Consider the following 19499-nt stretch of genomic DNA (forward strand, 5'->3'; position numbering starts at 1 on the left):
GTTCAAATGACATAGAGCACAAATCATACGATATTTTAAATACGATACTATATAAGAAACTTCATTTAAAATAAACCTTCTAGTATAGCCTTCATTTGAAGGGCTATACTAGAAGGTTTATTTCAGTCTGAACTAGAAGAGCACTTGAAGCGCGAGCGTAAGCTGACTTCGTGAACGCCTCCAAAACAGCAAACTACACTTAGCGCTCCTAACATCAGATCGTTTCAAACTAGACTTCTAACATATCATTGGATATTACCAGCGACTGACTTTTTCTATTCCCAGTTTCAAGATCGATGTTGTTCAAGTTGGATGTACTGCGTAATTATGTAGTGTTGATTACGAGTAGAAAGCGAAAACGGCGACGGTGGATTCATCCAGCAAATTCAAATAGATTAAAAAAAAAAAAAAAAAAACAGTTTATAGTATGTTTGAAACACACAGGAAGTCTCCCTAGGAGTGTTTTTTTTTTTATTTTACAGAATGTCGATACAGTTTTGATGAATTTCTAATGTTAATTAGGAAAAAAAAAAAAAAAACAGAAAATTTGATACCGTGATGCGGAAATCAATACTGATGTTTGCAGCTATGTTTCACTAATTGAAATATTTCTGAAATGTTGTTTTCTTTGTTTGTAAAATTATTTTATTTCTACTCGTTATTCTTATTGAGAGATTAAGGTATTTGTAAGACTTGGTGTCTTACAAATTACTTTCGATAACATAAAAAGTAACTTCCTGTTTGATTTCACTGCACGCGGGACTTCTCAGAATAAAACACCCGTTCTTACTGTCTTCCCACCACTTGACATTATTTCCAAATGGAATATTGACGAGTACTTTCCATCCTTTTGAAGCACAAAACATTCTCCACTATCCACATTGTACCGGAGTACTTTCCGTGTAATAAAGGATTAGCGCTGTTTGATTTTACGAATGTTCACGAGAAGTTTTCGAAGTTTGTAATGCAGCTATCAATAGAAATATTTTCTTGAAATTTCGTTAAATCAAATATACATCCAGACTGTACCGATATTGATCCCTAAAAACAATTACAATAAAGCAAACATTTTTTTTTATCAAATGCGCATTGCAGTGTTATCAGTTTTACACCAGTTTTTTGTCATTCGCGAGTTGTGTAAGGTCGCCCTGAATGGAGCTCTTCTTATAACATGAAACAATACAGTGTTTCTTGTTCCCGCAAGTATGCAATTTATATCAGATGGTTCGTCTCATCGTCGGAGATCCGATGGTCACGTCTTCTGAATATGATTGTTATCAGGTAATCTTCTATATTAATTTTATTTAAGACTATGCTGTATTTCTGAGCTGTCTTTCGTGCAAGAGGGGATTTTGTAAGCTATGTACCCCCACAGTGTTATGGAAGCTGAATAAAGAACGGCAGAAGTGTGGACATGTGATTTTTGTAACAGAACTAGCGAAATCAACAGAGAGAATGAAACCGTAAAACCACGGAAAGTAGACGGGAGTATACTAGCCACTGACCTCGACAAATCCACATCACTGACGTCATTACCGCCTGCCGAACCTCCTGACTGTTGTTACTAACGAAAACGGAACAGAGATTGATTGTAATGGTTCCAACACAAAAACTATTATGCCTGAAAGCCCGATGGCTAATACTGACCAAGTAATTACCAACGATTTAATTAGTAGAAGCCTTACAGAAATCATCACTGAACACACAAGAACTATCACAGCCCTACAAACAGATAATTTTATTTTATTTTAGTTTTATTATATTTATTTAATATTTATTTAGTTTTATTTTAGCCAGCGAGTTATAAATTACTGGAATAAGTTGCCTTCATGGGTGGTAGAGGCCGACAGTTTGGGGAAATTCAAAGGTCATCTGGATAGTACTTTCGGGTAAGGGAAGCGCATAGGATGATAGGATTAATTTCCTTTTTATTTAATTTTAATTTCATTTTATTATTTTTATTTATTTATTAATTATTATTATTATTTATTTATTTATTTAATTTTTGTTTTTATCATCGTTTTGTTCGGATTTTTTTTTTTTTTTTTTTTTTTGGCTGGTGCAGCATAAGCCATAGGCTTTCTTGCACCATACGGCCGTTACTAATACTAATACTAATAATGCAAGGATTACGTTAGGCAAGATGGAAAGAATTTTTGAATGCGTCGCTGACCTCTTCACTGAAAACCAGTTCCTACGGGCTCAAAACTTAGAAGCAAGAAGTATCTCATCTGAAGAGCCAACTTGAAGAACTTGAGAGCTTGACTATGAACAGTTTCACTTCGAAGCCTGGCCAATGCGCAGGATTCCCATTCACCTATTCTATACCCACCAATGGGATGACACATAAGGAGAATGATGTAACAGCATACAATCAGACTTCTGCACTGAAAAAAGAACCCAATGCGGAATCAAAAAGAAACCTATGAGGAATTAACTGATGAAAGTAACTCTGCAAGTGTAGATCCCCTAGCTCTCTTTACAGCAGGCCGAACATGCACACCTCACCAGCTTGACACACCGAATCAAACTTTGGATAGATCCATGATTACGCATACCATTCATCCCAATTCTGTTAGTAGAAACTGTCAGGAAATTCCTACAGAAACTCAACGTCATACTCACCTTGGTCCCCACTCGTGGGCTGAGGTTGTCGCCGGACCGTCCTCTCACGTATCCAAAGTACCGCAGACACGAAGAAACAAGAGATCGAGAAGATCACATATAACTGGGACAGCCCCAACTACTTAGCTCAAGACTAGTGGCAACGTAACACACGTCGACCAACAACCCACTCGCAAAAACCTATTCATCTCACGATTGGCTCCACACACAACATCTGAGTAAGTTAGAAATGGCTTAAGTGATAATTTGAATATATCCGTTGATGTATACCAACTACCCACAAAATGGCCTTCCTATTCATCTTACAGATCAAACTGCAACAGTACCCAATACAAAATCCTGTGTCAGCCATCCACTTGTCCTTGAGAGCTCCTCATCAGGCCCTACTTTCAATCCTCACCCCCCCCCCACCAGACTTCAGAGGCGCAGCCAATCCAGCTACGGTCACATTCAGGGTCCAGTCAACCCCGCTAGCTGACTCACTACCGAAATCATGGATGGAAGCCAATTCACAATAATTCCTGTTAGGATATCTGAAAGAAACGTCCTCAAAAAAGACAGAAAAAGACTGCAGAAGGTACTAAGGAAGATTCCCAGACATAATAGCATCTCTATATTCTACCAGAATGCCCGTAGCATCCGTAACAAGCTTGAAACTGTAGAAGAGCTTTTACTCTCACACAATTTTGTTTCTGCATAACATAAACCTGGCTTGCCCGAAATGAGGAGGGTTTTCCATATACAGTATTGGCTGGATATAACGTGATATCTGCTGCCAACAGGATAAAAGGGGAGGTGGAGTGGGACTCTTCTACAAAACACCACACATACTTGTTACTAAGTATGTGTGGTGTTTTGTAGAAAGAATTAAGAATTACAAAAGTCAGTCCACTAAGTTCGAAGAGCTAATTGTGTCATGTGAATTTAAATCTGCTCGCATTGATATTGCAGTTATATACACCCCCCAGGACCCGATGCTGAAACCATCGATGAGATAACTAATTGGCTCATTCATGGGCTCCGTCACTCGGCAAGGCATGTTATCCGTGGAGACTTTAACTTTTCCCCTCAACTTGTTCATCTTCAGTCCAGATTGCTAAATAACCTTCACCCATTAGGAATCCATCTGATTAATAATCTCCCGACCAGGGATGACCACCATCTTGATCTTGTGCTGTCATCAAGCAATTGTCAACTTGATTCGACAACAGAAATAGCTTTTCGATCTGATCACATGCCAATTTTAATTAACTTATATTTTCTGACTCCAAATTACAATGTCTGGACTCAGGTCCACACCAAGGTAATAACGAGCCCAAAATTACTGAACGTTACTAAATGTCTAGAAGCAGCCACTGCAGTTCCTTGGAATGCACTTGGGCAATGTGATAATCAACTTGCTTTAGGTCTTTTAACTCTCTGGCTCGTCACAATTTCTAATTATGCAGCTTCAAAGAAAATAAGGATCTCTGAATGTACGAGAGGATGGTGGACTCCTGAGCTAAGCAACAGTTTTAAGCTTAAACAGGAACTGTGGAAAATGACAGGACTAGCTCCGGATCGAATTGCATACTCTAAAGGATGAACAAGCTTCAACCGCCTCAAGTCTCAAGCCATAAAACATCACGTTGAAATCACAATTCATAAGGGCGGTCCATCATAACCACAGAAATACTGTGAACTCCCTCCACAGTCTGATCCTGAAATGTGGATGGAATTTATTGCACGAGTTCAATAACTCCATGAGCCCAGTGATATTCCCATGTCTGATGATGATGTGCCCAGAGATGCACTTGAAACCATCCAATTAACAAGACATAACCTTTTATCCGTTTAATAAATTGCCTGTAACTGGTACAGCGGGAATCGACAAAGTACCACAATTTATCATTAAATGTTTGAGCCCATATCTAAGTGAGTCCCTCCTAATAATTTTTAATACCATATTAAAAGAAGAATTTTTCCCTCCAATATGGAATTTGTATTCTGTTAGGCTACTCCCAAAAGTTTCCCAGCCAATTGAAGCCAGGCACTTTAGATCCATCTCTTTTTCCTCGTGTCTATTGAAATTTCTTGAAATATCTTTTGTTATCACAATTTGTATTACTTTTCCTTCCAAGTCAATATTATCTGTTATAAGAACTTTTTTTGGGGGGGGTATTAACAGTATTAATTTATAATAGGCAGATTATATATAATCTGCTTATAATTTAATCTTTATAATCCCGGCGAGGTTATTTCTGCCGCTTGTTAACCCCTGGCATGATGCCGTGAAGGGTATTGTATGGTCGTGGTACCTGCGTATAGCGATAAACTTTACAATAAAGATCTTATTTATTTATTTATTTTTCCAGTGTCCAGTGTGGCTTACAACAGATGAATTTCCTCGATGCTTTCTTCAATGCAATACCATTGAAGAAAGGAAGTGTGATCTTTTCGAAAACAATCCATTGCAATTCTTTCGGTCATGTTTTTTATGCCAAGAAACAGTTGCGTGCATTATTTTATTATTATAATTATTTCTACCTCATTGGGGATTCCACCTCGTGACGGGTATTGCTACCAAGTACACAGGGTGGTTGTTGTTATGTCTGGTGTTACTGTTGGTCGAGGAACTTTCTGATTATCCTACAGGTGTTCAGGATTGCGACTTTCTGGAGTTCCTTGTAGATATTCGCTGGGAGGCCTATTGCTGCTAGGCTGTTATGTAGGGTCTTTGGCACCATACCTGTGGTTGACACGGTGATCGAGATGGTCGTTACTTGTTGCATATGCCACATCTGTTTGGTTTCCTGTCTTAGGTTCGTGTACTTCCTGAATTTTTCCCCATGGGTTTTCTGAAGGTTGCCAGTGTTGGGTAGCGCTATGTCAATCAGTTAGGTAGACTTTTCCTTCTTGTCCACAAGGGTTATGTCCGGTTTGTTGTGCGGGATTGTCCGATCCGTTATTAGCGCGCGCTCCCACTACAGCTTGTGGGTTGGGGTCTCTAGTACTGCCTGGGGTTCGTACTTGTAGTATGGTACACTTTCTTTGGTCAACTGGTATTTCCTCATCTTGCTTCTGATGTATTATCCTGGCTACATGGTCGTGCCTATGAGTGTAGTCAGTCTGGGTCATCACATTGCATCCCGTGGTGTTGTGTTGGATCGTTTCTGAGGTTAGGTGGAGCTGTCGACATGTGTCATCGAACACCCTGGGCTCCTTGGTGATGTATTTTCTGTAGTTCCTGGTGTTGATTACCTGGTATTGGATGGCGAGCATGATTCTTTCAGTCTCGAGGAAGAGTGTCCCGCTCGTGAGCCATGCATTGGAAGCAATTTTATCTATGTGATCTTGATGGAGATCAGTAGTGACTGCCCATCTTTCTAGCTTCGTTTGTACCGCATGGTGGGGAGGGGACTCCTCGCTTAGGTTGAGTGGGGTATACCGCTTGTCTATCTTCCTTATTGCTTGGTGGAGTGCTGCTGTGTGTTTTTGGAAGTAATCCTTCAAGTTAACTATCGGTGTGTTCTGTTGCTCAATGAGGTCTGTTGGCAGCTCTTGGTCATCATTGTTCTTGTCTTTCTCATGATATCCTCCAGCTCGGTGTTAATTCAATCTATGAACCCCGAAGGAGCATGTTAGCACTGGGACTACATAGGTGTTTATGACTTTAACTCTGTTCCCTCCGTTCAGCTTTGCTTTCTGCAGGCTGTTGAATCTCTGATGTTTTTTTTTCGGTCAGGCAGGCCTTAATTTCCTTGTGCTGCAACTGCAAAGCCTCCATCATCCCCAGATATTTGTAGGCCTCTCCCTCTGCCATGGCTTCGATCTCTTTACCAATCTGCAGCTGGTAGTTTCCGTTGACTAATTTTCCCTGGTGCAATCCGTGAGTCTTACATTTGTCTAGACCAAATTCCATCCTAATATCATTGCTGAATTCTTCGGTGATCTGTAGTAGTTGCTGGAGGTACTTTTTGGGTTCCTGCATAGAGCTTGATGTCATCCATGTACATCAGGTGGGTGAGGGTGCACAGGTCTTCCTTCCTTCTTTGAAGTTATATACGTGCATGCTAGTGTTGAGCATGTTAAATCTCTTCAACAAATGTCTTCTCTGTGGTACTTTCCCCCGTCTCTGGAAAAATGCACTAGTCAAACTACTAAGAAACCCCAACAAGCCCCCATCAGACCCCAGAGCTTTCCGTCCCATTTCTCTCCCACCAAATTTGGGAAAACTCTACGAACGACTTTAACTCGCCCCAAGAATCTATGATCTTTTCCAAGCTCAAAATATCTTTTCACCTCACCAGTATGGATTTGTTAAGGGCAAGTCTTGTGAAGATGCACTTCTTGCGTTAAAAAATTACATCAAAATATGAAATGGCCGTCGTCATAGACTTTGAAGGTGCTTTTGACTCCCTCTGGTGGGAGAGTGCCCTCGCAAGCCTTCGGGACATCTCATGCTCCTCTCAGTTGTACCAAGATATCCGAGCCTACTTTGATCACAGGTCTATACAGGTTCCTTCAAAAACCTGCAGCATAACACGAGCTGTCAATAGAGGATGTCCTCAGGGCTCTGTTCTGGGGCCGCTCTTCTGGAACATTACCCTAAATACGTGGCTAACCAGACAATTCGATTTCGCTACTCCATTCGCATATGCTGATGACCTTGTCATTGCCTTCTCAGTCAATTACAGGCAACAAATTCAAGAAAGAGCTTCTCCGGTCTTAAAGGATCTCATTAAATGGGCAACTGTCAACAAACTTAAAATAACTCCATCCAAAACCCGGCTCATGATCTTTAAAGGTCAACTAAAAATCCATCTTCCTCCTATCTTGAAAATAGCTAACAAGCAAATACCATATGTCAAGCACTTAAAACATCTTGGTGTGATCATTGATGATTGGCTCAATTTTACTCTCCACGTAAACCACCTAATAGATAAAATCAAGAAATTTACTATGGCTATTGTTCGGATTACGAGAACCGACTGGGGGTTTGGACGCAGAGTTCTTCTCTTATGTTACAAGGCAGTATTGATACCTATTGCAACCTATGCTGCTCCGGTTTGGTATGATAGAATTAAAAACGTCAAACTGAAATCAAAACTACTCTCCTTACAAAGATCCGTGATTCTTACAATGCTCCGTGAGTGCAGAACTGTCTCAACTGATGCCCTGCAGGTCATAGCTGGAGTATTTCCTCTGGACTTGCACATTTTATATCGTGCCTTCGGCTACTTTCAAAAACATCAGACCTCCATGGAATTCTGTGGAATACAGAATAACGTCCTTATAGACACCAAAGCTGAAAAAAACCCGGATTTGGTCTGCTTTAACAAAAATTTGTCGTTGGAATACAACCCCTAAAGGCAAAAGTACATATAAATTTATACCAGACGTTTCCTTTACTGCCAACAAGAAAACTTCCCTATGGTTCCCCATCATTTATCATAACTGGACATGGCTCTGTTAACTCCAAACTCTTTCAGTTCAGAATAAGCAATACCGATTGTTGCCTTTGTCTCCAACTGGAAGACTGGAACCACCTGCTTTATCACTGCCCTCTTTATGCTGACCTATGGAAATCCCTACAGGACTGTATAAACACCTTCTCACCTGGCAACGTAAAACATCTAGAAGAATCTGCTTCACACCTTAGAATCCCACAACAATTTGCTTCTGATTTATTTGCTAGAAGAAAACTTCTGTTGGCCAATCCTGCTTCAACTTCCCCTCCTACGGTGCCTTCAGCACCTTCAATAATGTCAGCCTCAACAGTCAACGGTGTCTTGCAAAGATAAAATATTGTCACCTTGAATATCTCTTAGAAGATCACATACATCCAGTTTTTTTTATTATTATTATTTTATTTTTTTATTTTATTTTATTTTTTTTACTTTTATCCCCTCAGACCTGGGCAACCCGAAGATTGCTGGCACCCACTGGTATTGCACTGCCTCCAGTGGGTGCGGGATTTGTCCAATCTTAGGCAATTCACTTTTATTTATTTTTTTATCTATTTTTTTTCTTTTAGATTTATTTATATATTTTTTTTCGCTTTTCTTTTTTTATCTATTTTTTAAATTTTTTTAATTTTAAATTTATTTATATATATATTTTTTCTCTTCTTTTTTTATTTTATTTATTTATTTTTTAATATATTTTATTTTTACTTTTGTGTAATTTTTTTTCTTTTCTTCTATTTTCTCTAGACATACCGACTAAAGAAAATAGAAGGTCTGAGCAACTGGTTTTTTTATTTTTATATATTTTTCTTATTTTATTTTATATAATTTTACTGCACCATCATTTTATTTTATTTTACTTTTTTTTTTTAATTCTGTTTTATTTTATTTTCATTTTTTTTATTAAATTTAATTATTTATCTATTTATTTTATTTATTTTTTTTCCTACTCTCTTCTATAAATTTTTATCTTAGTTTATTTTATTTTACTTTTTTGTTTTTTTTAACTAACTTTTTTTTTTAATTATGATTTTATTTATTAATTTTTTCTTCTATGCTGGCACCCACTGGTATAGCACTACCGCCCATGCGCCTGTGGAACCACGTGAGCCGTGAACCTGCTATTTAAGGATGTGTTACAATTAAAAATGTGCCGACCGGGCTAGCCAGGTGGGTAAAGAGTGCCTGCCTGGCAACCCAAAGGTCGCGGGTTAGAATACCTCCTCGGGCTTGGATCAAAGTACTGCAAAAACCTTGGGAGGTGCATTATGGCCACAGAAGCCGATGCGCCAACAACTACAAAAAAAAAAAAATTAAATTAAAAATGTACTGTTGAGAAAGGAGGCAGATGCTTCGGAATGCCGTATTTTATTTTAACGTTTTATAATTCTTTTATCGCTCTTATTTTATTTGTAAATAGTTTTAATTGTTTTAATAAATATCAATGTTATGTATATTTATTTTGCAATATTAAATTATTATTTTAATACAACACGGTTAGTGTATCAATTTAATTGCTTGTGAATAGCACTATCTCTAATGGGTGCGGGACTTCGCCCTCTTCAGGGCAGACAAAGATTGTAATGGTCTATCTCCACTTGGCTAATAACATATCTAGTTGTGGCCCACCTCTTAGTGGTGTAGATGGGCATCAGTCACGCTTTCCAGGAGATCGCCTGTTCGGTGCAGTGTTGCCATTTTAGCGGTTTTCCCGCTAGATTTAGCGGAATTGCTTCAGGTTTAGCGGATTAAAATATGAAATAGCGGATAGCGGATTTTTTAGCGGGAAGAGTATAAATGTTTAGCATTTTATATATTTTGGCAATGTAACATTTAAATTAAGAAATATTTATTTAACAAATATTAAATTAATTGTTTAATTAATTTAATTTAATTTAATTAATTTAATTAAAGTAATTATTTAATTAACAATAAAAATATTTCATAATTGAAATGTTTTATCGATACACATCATAAACATAGTAGGGATATCATATTTCATAGTTTTTTTTTTTGTTGTTTTTTTTTTTATAAAGCGAAGAATCGGTTTTATATTATTCTGGAATTTCCCTGAGGAGAACCCCAACAATTTTACGTAGTTACGCCCGCGGTCAAACGACCTGACCGTTGGGTCATAGCTTTAATTGTTGAATCAAATCTAAAAATGTGGGAAAAATTCTAATGACGCTTTTTTTGAAACCGCGAAGAAATGGCATTGAATAATTTTTATTCGTCGTATTTGATTGGCTTCCAAGAAATGCGATCCCAATTACCGACATAACATTAAAAGTCATTTAAAAACTTTCAAACATATTAAGTCAGTAGAAGAACCATTTTCACCTAATAGATCAGGCAACCAATCTAAATTAAAATTTCCCACCAAGAATTTACAAACAGTGGAAGCTGAAGCAAAGTTAAGTTTGTTTGTTTGTGCTCGCTCGTCAATACTGGCAATAGACCACCTTGGTGAATTATGTAAGAATGCATTCCAAGATCAAACAGCCAAAACTTTAAAAATTCATCGAACAAAATGCAACGGCGTTATAAAATATATCCTACACCCCCACTTTCAGAAATGATATATCTCTTTTGGGGATTACCCTGACTTCTAATCTCTCTTGGCACAAGCACATTACAAATATTGCTTCCCCTGCATCTAAAAAACTTGGTTTTCTCTTTCGCTCTCGGCGTTACTTTTCTTCCAAACAGCTGCTCACTCTGTATAAATCGCAAATTCGCCCTGCCATGGAATATTGTTCCCATATCTGGGGTGGTGCCCCCAAAACCTCTCTCCGGCTTCTTGATTCCATTCAGAAGAGGGCAGTTAGGTTAATTAATGATTCATCTCTAACAGAGTCTCTCCACTCGCTTTCTCATAGACGCACTGTTTCTGCTGCATGCGTCTTCTACAGATACTTCCATGGGCACTGTTCTTCTGAATTGGCTTCTATAATTCCTGCTCTCTCTTTCAAAACAGTCCGAACACGTGCCGCCACCAGCCAACATCCATTTACTGTCCAACTTCAAACCCACAGAACCAACTTTTCATCTTCCTCATTTATTCATTCAACTGCCGTTTTCTGGAACAACCTTCCTTCATACGTATTTCCTGAAAATTACAATGTACAGAAGTTCAAGTCCAATGTCAACAAATATCTTCTTTCGTCTTCTTAACCTCAAACCCAAGCACGGTACTAAGTACTATAGGTCCTAATACCTCTCGTGTTTGGGGTTCACATAAAAAAAGAAAGATTTATTATAGTCAGTGCTCAATGGCTTTTCAAATTATAGTTTGTTACTAGATGAATCAAACGATATTAGTGTAACAAAACTATTAGGTATTGCAATTGTGTATTATGATGAGCAATTCGATAAAAGAGTTTCTACATTCTTAGCTCTTGTAGAATTAGACCAATGTGACGCTGAAAATATTTCAAATTCAATTAAAATAACGCTGGAAAATTTTAAACTTCCTTTAAATAAATTTTCTGTTTATACTCCGGGACGACCAAACGGTCAGAAGAGTTTACAAGATACACAGAATACAAGAAACAGTACCGTATTCAGCAGTCACAGGCTTGAACCCCGGTCACTCAAGGCACGTGTATTTATGCACCCGCGCGCCTGACCACTAGGCTACGGCATCAGAGCCAGTCTGTTTTCAGTATCATTTAATCTACCTTCCATAATTACAATATACCAAAAATAATATGAAGAATTAGCTGAAACGATTTAAACCAGAATTTAAATAATTTGTGGGCATTGGGACAGATAATGCTAGCGTTATGATTGAAGTTAATAACAGCGTTTATACACATTTGAAGTCCGATGTACCGAAATTGATATTAATTAAATGCGTATGTCATTCTTTGTAATTAGCAGTATCTCATGCAACCCGCGAAACATTCCCTAGAAGTCTAGAATTCATGATCGCTGAAACTTATAATTGGTTTAGTAAATCCACTAGCTGACAAAATCAATTCAAATATTTATACAGTGCCATAAACGATGGTGCAGATCCGAAAAGCGTCTCCGTAGCCAGGTGGGAAGGAGCAGCAGTGCGTAGCACACGCTTCTTCATTAGACCGGGGTTCGAGCCCGTCACCACCAAATACGGAGGATGCGGAAAGGTCAGGAAATTACCACCGCATATCCCCGGAGCAATATGGCCTTAGTTGCTAATGCTCCTAAAAACCAAATAACAAACAAACAAACATATCCGAAAAAGATAGTTCATTCGTGTCAAACAAGGTGATTATCCATTGAAGTTGCTATAACAAGAATTTTAGAATTTTGTTTGTTTTTATTCACTACAAAGTACAAACAAATGAAAATTTTAAAAATTTGGCGGGTTAAGTGTTAAAAATAGCGGATTTTGAGTATGCGGCTAGCGGGAAATATTATTAAGAGTTGGCAACACTGGTTCGGTGGAAAAAAAAGGCCAGAAACAACACAACAACATGTAATATACACAAACATAACACTACACGTTTCTGGCCGCTCTACAGAGGTTTGTATCATCACAGAGTAACAGGGCGGAGATGAACTTATGTTCCTGGAGCCGCTATACAGAAGATACTATACATATCCTACATACTGTTGAGCATAGTGGATAGCGGGTTACGTACTAGACAGAACCACAATCGGCTCAGGGCATCTCCCTGAAAGATTCCTCTCCTGATGGGGATTGACCTGGTTGTGATGTTTTCGACCTTAATGGTGGTACTCCATTTCGTCATCGTTTCTCCTAGGAAGTTTGTCACTATCGGATTGACTTTGTAGATGTTCAGCGCCTCTATTAGCCAGCTATGAGGCACGCAGTCGAAGGCCTTGCGGAAATCGATGTAGGCTGTGTATATGTTGCGGCGCTTCTTGTAGGCTTGCTCCATAACCGCGGCATCTATGGTTAATTGCTGCTTGCATCCTTTCTGCTCTTCGACCATTATGTTCTGGCTCTCCAAATGGTCTGATATCTTCCTGGTTATGCAGCTGATCAGGATCTTGTACATTGTTGGGAGGCAGGTGATTGGCCTATATTTCGCCCGGTTTCTTGTATATTCGTCTTTAGGCTTCAGATATGTGATTCCTTGAGTGATAAACTTCGGGATTATCTCTGTGTGCCTTATCATTTGGGTGAACTGCTCTGCCAGGTGCTTGTGTGTGTGTGCAAGTGAGCTTCTTGTACCCGTAGTTGTGGACGTTATCTATTCCTGGCGTTCGCCAGTTGTGAGAGTTCTTGATCGTCTCTTTTACTTCTTCCCGAATCTCCCACCCTCTCATTTCTTGTACGTCCTTGGTTTTCTTGCGTTCTAGTTCTATCCAGGTGGCTCGGCTGTTATGTCTTACCTCCCTGCTCCATATGTTTCCCCAGAACTTCTTAATCATCTTCTTCTTGGGTGGTCCGTTCCCTTGTTTCCCGTCTTCTCCGAGATTCCTGTAGAAATCTCTTTGGTCCTCATCGAAGTTTCGGTTGTTTATTTTCCTCTGGGAGCTAACTTTGTATCGGCGTAGTCTCTTGCTGAGTGCAAGGAGGTTCTGCTTCAGTGTGTCCAAGTAATCTCCTATTCTCTAATTTTTTGTCTCATGTTTGCTGTCTTAGACACAGATCACCGGATGACATCACTACTGAAATTGATATCACGACCGGACCTGAATGAGAAGAGCAAGAAGATTCTGCCAAATGGCGATCACGCTTGTGCTCTCTTGCACAACTTTTGTGTCACTTCCATCTCTTACTTTCGCCTGATGGATGTATTCCATTGTACCTGGGGGATGCCTTCTTCTTCATTCCCCATATTTCTACCTGTCTTCCCTTTTCTTGACTCTAAAGCCCACCCGCTCTAACTTTTTTTTTTTTTTTTTTTACATTGGTCTCTGTTAGGAACCTTAGGCGACCCTGCAGAGACTACCCAGAGAATAATGGGCAGCCTGGCTACCTCCTAGCGGTGTGTGCGGCCAAATGCCAGGACACCCAACAGAACCCAACGCAAAACTACGTATTCAACACAGAACACTTTTCTGGCATTTACGGTAGTTCTGTATTTCTTCACAGTGTACATATGGCGCAGATGTGGGAACCACAGGGGGTGCCTGACCCTAATACTATGCACACTATGTGGACGCTGTCTCTCTTGAGGATGCTCTTCACTTTTCCAATTAATTTCTTACTCCTAATGCCCCGTTGGTACTGGGCCAATTGGCCTATCTTGACTTTTAATTCTTCTATCTTCGGCTGAAGTCTTCTTTCCCAAGCTGGTGGTTCCTTCTGTTTTCGGTTCCTCTGCTGGTCTCTCGCTTCTCTTCCATTAATACTCGTGGCTGCTACCGCAGCACAATACACGGCTGTGTGGACGGCCTCCAGTGTTGCACCATTGCTGTCGAGGTAATGCGGTATTATGTGCCGATTCAGGTGGTCTGTTACTCTCCACAGTATTTTTTTTTTTTGGCCTCTGCTTCGGTATCACATAAGTCTTTGTTGGGCACATTTCTTCGAATTCTGTTAGGGCCTTCTTCCACTCGTCCTCTATTCTGGATATCATGACCTCGTCTCTTTCCACTTCAGCTGCTGTGGGTTGTATTTCTTCTTGCTCTTCCTCCTCCTCTGGTTCTTTGGTGGTGGTATGTTCTTCCTCCTCTGGTTCCATAATCTTTATCCATTGTAGTTGAAGTCCTGCTTGATTTTTTCCAAGATTGCAGGAGCTATTAGGTTGTTCGTGACGATGGTCCTTCTCTGGCCCGCTATTTGCTGTTCGGTGACCTGTATATGCGGGAATCGTTCCATCCACTTGGTATGTAGTCTCGTCCTATAAGTTGTCATGTCGGTTTCCAGCTTCGTAATTTCGTAGCATGCTTGCATGATGTACGTATTCATTTCGATGCTTCACTTCATGCGTTAGCGTTTTCTCCATTCCTCGGTCGTCACTAGCGCAGTTGCGCAGGAAGCACTTCCAGTTGGTGGGGCCGGATGGTCTTGCCCTTCTCTTGTGGTAGCCATACCGGAAACAGCGCCACTCGCTCCACTGTCATCCTCTGTTATTATAATAATAATAATTATTATATAAATATATATATATATATTTTTTTTTTCTGTATCACGCTGGCAACGACTCTGTACTTTGTGGCGTGCTTTCATTGCTTTCACAATACTTTTCACAAAAGAAAGACACCGAAGTTATGTTTGAAACGAAAGGTTCAAATTTGGTTTTGGAAAAAGACAGACCGCACGTGATTCTTTTTTGTTAGCGCCCACATTAGTTCTACTTTTTGCAGTGGATGTTCTTCAGCAGTTTTCCGATTACTGTTTTGACCATAATAATAATGTGCTTTATTAACTTAAATTATATGCATTCGTGATTCTGTACACAGATAACCCAGAATCTACCAATAAATTGTCTCTGCGAGTGAACAAGCTTGTATTTCGTTAAATAATGAAACAGTACTAAAATAGAAGTAATATTTACAATAAACAGAACTAACCACACTAAAAGAAAATCAGTACCTTCAAACGTACCTTCCACAAAACACTATGCCTTATACGAATGTATGAGGTATTACGACCTAATATATAAGGTATAAATGCATAAAATACGAAGTTGTTTTTGCATAATACAGCCTGTACACGTCTTGACATGGACTCCGAAAGGTATCAGAGAGTATCCTGCGGTACCGCTACTCACGTTGCACAATGTAATACCCGTAATTCCATTGTGCAACGCATGAGTAGCACAATGTCACTGCCGGCATTACATTAAAATTCACTATTGTTCCTGTAATTCCCGCACAATATGAGGTTGATAGTCATAGCATTGAATGTATTTTTCCAATAGGTCCCAAACATATTCATATGGGTTGAGGCCGGCTGAGTTGGGCGGCGATGGAAAAACGGGATAATTCATTGTCACGTTCTTGAAACCAATTAGAAACTTGTCGGGACTTGTGGCATGGCGCGTTGTCCTGTTCATAAATGTCGGAGTAGTCGAACGGAGAAGTCGGATACACTGTGATCATGAACGGGAGTACTTGGTCAGCAATGAGAGAAAGATAGGTTACCATCGAGCTGTTGATTAATGGATACCAGCGCATAGAGGGAATTCCGCGAAAACAGTCTTCAAACCATAACATCACCTCCTCCAGCCTGCCGAACAACAACAAGTTGCTTTCTCCAAATTTGATTACGCCCATCAGCATGATTGATGGGCGTAATCAAATTTGCCCCTTCAAGGCGCAGTTTCTTGTGTCTTTCAGCAGTAACGGCCAATGACTGCCACACCCTATACACGATCATGTCGGACGCATAATGTTATATGTCCTGCAGCCCGGGAGGTTTCCCTCAAGTCCATGTGGATAGCGGAGTTGGGAGGAACCTCCGGAATCGCAGAACCCAGCCAGAGTATGATGGGTAGCCTGGCTCACCTCCCAGTGGTGGTGGCGGGTAACGTAGAGTCCAATTGGTCCTGCGGCCAAGAAGCCAGAGAAACAACAGAATCCAACACAATACTATACATATATAACATGCCACACACATTTCTGGCATTTACAGAGTCCTGCATACTTCACAAGACTACAGATGGTGCAGTTGTGGGAGACCACAGGTGGCGCCTTACCCTAAACACAATGCCACCATGCTAGAACATCATGTAACACCAAACGTCAAATCCATGTGGATATTGGTCTTTCTAAGGGCTTGTTGTGTTTACAATCTTTCAAAATTGTCAATAGCTAAGCGAAAATCCTACTTGTGCCAAACTTGCAAAACACCTGTACATAAGAAAGTACTAGCAAATAAAAGGACGAAATCGAAAGGAAAGGAGACCCAACATAATAACTCCGCTAATATAGATAAAGCTAAGCCGCTGTCAATAACCAACGATGAGAACAGTGATGTCAGTCCTGCTGTCGTGTTCATCTCAGAGAACTCTGTAGCTGTGTGAAAACGAAACTCCATATGAGGAGCCAACCAGCAGTGAAGATTCTATGTATGGATACGTACTAATTGGTCAGAAAACAGACGGTCTGATACTGGAGAAAACACCCAGGGTTTATGCTAACGACAAAATAGCTGGCGAACGCAGTGCACCTGCCATTTCTGCATTAAACTCTGCAATGAATTTTGATACTGGGATACAATCTCCCGTAAATAAGAGTTATGTTGTTAATGCTAATGGCAATCTTACAACCCACATTAAGTCAGTTGTCCCCAGAACGCAACTCCACAGAAATCGACGTAGACGACGGCATATTAGTGACAGTATTTCTAGTGGAGACTTTAATATGCCAGTCCCAAGACATGTAAAAGCTCTACAAGACTTAACCTTGAATTCTCTAGACCTCCGAAGACATATCACACCGCCAAAGAGAGCAGGTCAAGCTTTAGACCTAGTATTCCACAACTTCCCCAACTGTAATAACAAACCCAGCCCTTTCTCATTCTCATCAGATCACTCACCTATCACCTGTACCTTCTCCATCAAACGTTATCGGGAAAGAAAATTAGAAATTACTATTTGGATACTCACTCTGATCTGATTTTTTCTCCAAAATTCCTGAAACCTGAAATAATTATCAGCCATCTCTCCACCATTGATTGGGATAATTTATCTTCACTATCTGTTGAAGAGGAAATCCAGACCCTAGCTGAGTGGTTGAGACATATCCCCACGATCTGCTTTCGACCTGAACAAGTCAGAATTACTGAGAGAACCTAGCGGTGGTTCCATCCGGATATGAAAATTACCTTTAGAAGTAAGCAGAGGGCATATAGAAAATGGGTAAAATCGAGAAGCAATACAAACCACGAAAACTTTAAAAGAGAGAGCGAGCTCGTTTTCTTCCCTTCAAGAGAGGAGCATATATATATTATTCGAAATTACCAAATCCCGGAGAATTTTTCTGAATTGTAACAACCATCTCAACCTGGATGAAAAGCTATTTGAGAAGTGGACTCGCATATCTTTCGATCACCAAGATGCGATGAAATTTCAATGTAAACCACAAAAACTCTTTCTGCCATGGATGATGCAATTATCTCTAAGCAGCAGCTCATTGACGTGATAAAAGGCCTGCCCAACAAAGCTACTAAGGGTGTGCTCTGTGTACATTGTGGAGATTTCCGGTATGGTACCTGTCTTTAGAATCTTCCAGAAAATTCTAAAGACAGGCACCATACCGGAAATATGGAAATCTTATTAACCAAACCAGTTATCAAACCAGTCCCTAAAATTAGAAACCCCAACACTCCTAAAGACTTCCGTCCAATCTCCATAGGATGCAAATTATTAAAGATATTTGAAAAACTCATACACCCAGTGATTATTCAACACCGTTTTGCTAACGGACCATCCTACCTCCACACTGTCCTGCAACCCAGGTCCACGACCTCTAATTTCCTCGATACTCTCTTCAGAGTATAAAAAGCTCTGAATGACAGAGCTCAACTAGACATAATCTTCTTCGATATCAAATCTGCTTTCGATACTGTCTCCATTCCTACTCTTGTAGGCATCTTAATAGAATATTTCAAAGTATCTAATCAAATTGCCAGCATTCTGAAGTCCTTACTACAGCGGAGACACTTAATTATAGCCGATGGAACTCACCAGAAAACAGCCTATGCAACAAGGGGTGTACCTCAAGGTGGAGTGATGTCGACAACCCTATTTGAAATCCTACTTGAACCATTCCTCGCAAAAAATCCAAATTTCAGCTCCTTCGCTGATGATCTAAAATTGTTTATCATTTCAAAAGACCCCAAACAGATAAAAGAAATTAATAATGAAACCTCCAAGCAAATTCAACAGTTAATCGCCTTTTTACAGCGAGCTGGACTCCAACTAAACAATGCCAAGTCAGTCCACATGACAATCACGAAGAGGAAGGTCAAGAATTCGATTTACAGTTAATGGTGAGACAATCCCCAAAGTTTCATATCATACTGACCTAGGAGTAACGTGGGATGAAGACTTAAATTTCAAGGAACACTTCCTAAGAAGAAGACAAGGAACACTTCGCGAAGAAGAAGACCTATGCTGCTTTCTGGCCTATCTGCCAGGAGCTCGCAGGCTGTCACAACACCAAACTGATCGGACAATACATTAATAGCTCTCACACCTATACCACTATATGCCTCAGACATCTGGTCCTCTGCATCTACCTCTCGATGTAACAAATTTCTGTCAATGGAATATCGGATTCTGCGGTGGCTGAATCGTCCGGGAGGGAACCCGTTCACCATCTCGAAATCCATTCTCCTAGTCAACTTAGGCATGACCTCAGGGAAGCTCACTATCCTCAAAAAAAATCTGTTAACACTCACCAAGCTGCGAACTCGCCAGATGATGCCCCATCAATAGAAGATATCATCGCACTAACAAGAGCAAAAAATAGAAGCCATCCCCCACTTAGGATGAAGCTATCTAACTTGCACTCCCT

Source organism: Mastigoproctus giganteus, chromosome 7 (assembly GCF_048544385.1).
Source record: "Mastigoproctus giganteus isolate SK-2022 chromosome 7, ASM4854438v1, whole genome shotgun sequence".
Taxonomy (NCBI): domain Eukaryota; kingdom Metazoa; phylum Arthropoda; class Arachnida; order Uropygi; family Thelyphonidae; genus Mastigoproctus; species Mastigoproctus giganteus.